This window comes from Dipodomys spectabilis, unplaced genomic scaffold, assembly GCF_019054845.1.
Source record: "Dipodomys spectabilis isolate Male_0828 unplaced genomic scaffold, ASM1905484v1 ptg000239l, whole genome shotgun sequence".
Taxonomy (NCBI): Eukaryota; Metazoa; Chordata; class Mammalia; order Rodentia; family Heteromyidae; genus Dipodomys; species Dipodomys spectabilis.
The window spans coordinates 2,116,161-2,118,123 of NW_024870916.1; the positions used below are offsets into that span (position 1 = coordinate 2,116,161).

Sequence of the window (1,963 nt, forward strand, 5' to 3'; positions counted from 1 at the left end):
CACAGTTGGATAAATAAGTACTTGAAAAAGCCGTCTCCTTTGGACTTAGCTATAAATACTTGAAAGTATGATCAGATTCTAAATGAAAAAGACTTAAAATAGTCATTGACAAAAAGATTGCAAATGTGAGCAATCAACTGAACAACATATTTTTTTCAACTATTCACAGAATTTTAGGGAAATAAGATTAATAGCATTTTTAGGAACAATAAGGTTCCCTTGTTACAAATAGGCACCTAAGCATATAAGCCTGTATAAATATTTCATCATTAACTACTTAAATTTACAGGATACTACATTCTTCAGCAGCTTGTATACCAAAATTACAACAATACAGAGATTAACATGGCACTTGTACAACGATGATATGAAAATTTGTGAAGTATTCAAAATTTTTCATTCTTCAGATGCAAGAAATGAAAAACAGCTATTAAAAAGTTGGTTGGTTACAAAATTACAAGTGTAACAATACACGTAATTCATATAATTAAAAGTTACTTTGACATCAATGTATTAAATTTTCACCTTAGAAAGGCCTTTACATAGCATAACCTTTACACAACTTTTGAAATTAGACAACATTGTCGTTTTATCCCAAAGAAATATAATACTATAATATCAAATGCAGTTTCTTCCAAGTGGATCTTCAGACCTGGTTTGACATATTGGTGACAGTTCCAATGTATTTTTGCTATCTCAATTTCCAGCAGCAAGATGCAAGGGGGTCAAGAAGCCTCTAGTTTGGGCATTGTTATCTGCATCATGAAGAAGAAAGAAGCCACTCTGGTATTATAACACGTATATGCACTGTGCAGGGGTGTCCAGCCATCTACAGTTATTGCATGTGCCCCTTGAGCCACCAACTCATGGACAATGTCTAAGTGTCCACTGTAGACTTCCCGATGAAGAGGGGTATACTCATAGTCATCCCTAGTATTCACATGAGTGGCCTTTTTGGAAAGTATTCTCTGCACTGTAGTAAGCTGGTTATTTTCAGCAGCCCAAAGAAGAAATTTGCTTGGATCCTTCTCCATTTTTTTTCTTGCAATTGTTACCATTCCTCACTTTTTCATCTTGTTCCTCATCTTCATCAGAATTTCCTAACCAAATACTTTGAGTGCTAGTGGAAATGAGGTGTCCATGTATTTCCCTAATAGTTCATGTTGGTTGAACTGGTCAAAAATATCTGGTGAATTTTCTGCGTATGTAATTTCACCATGATTTATTTTCTTTTTCCATTTTTACTATTCAAAATTATTCTAACTGGAGATTAGGGAATAAATACAGAGCAGAGGAAAGATGTTCCTCCATATTCAAAATACAGACTGAAAATGAGGACCAGTGGTGTCTTCATGTGGAACTTATACTAGGAATGAGAAAATGTGAAATAATGCCTCCTATATAAATGATTTGGGAAATGGCAGTGCAGAAAGTGAAATGATGCAACCCAAAATATAAAACAATATAAATAAGGATAATTATGGAGTAATCATATTATCTATGAGAGCCATGAAAGAGAGAGATGAGCTATCCACAAAATCCATGCCTCTGATCAATTTATAGAACAAGCAGAAATTTGTTTTAAAAAAGATGGAAATAGAATTTATGTATTTACTTGAAATTAGTAAATACCTTTTTAATAGCCTACATAAGAATCTAAATCCTTGATAGTACTAGTAACAGATCTGACTGAAATCAGTTGAATCACACTTTTCCTGTACAATGAAGGAATAGGTACAGGCTAGGAAAGCAGCTAGAAAGGGCAGGCCGATTGTATCTGTGAGAAAACTTTGTGGAAACTGGTATTGAGGATTACTTACTGGTGACCCACTTGCACTGGAAGCATGATTCTGAACTCTTGCTTGCTGATTCTGAACTATTGCTTTGATCATTATATTCTCCAAAAAGAAAAAGTCAGAATTGATAACAAAGGACTACTAATACATTTTGACTTTTCATTAAG

General features: G+C 33.9%; 1 pseudogene; it reads left to right on the plus strand.

Annotated features, from left to right (window-relative positions):
• Positions 1–297: 297 nt before the first annotated feature.
• On the plus strand, positions 298–397 carry LOC122124560 (annotated as a pseudogene).
• The last annotated feature ends 1,566 nt before the right edge of the window (positions 398–1,963 follow it).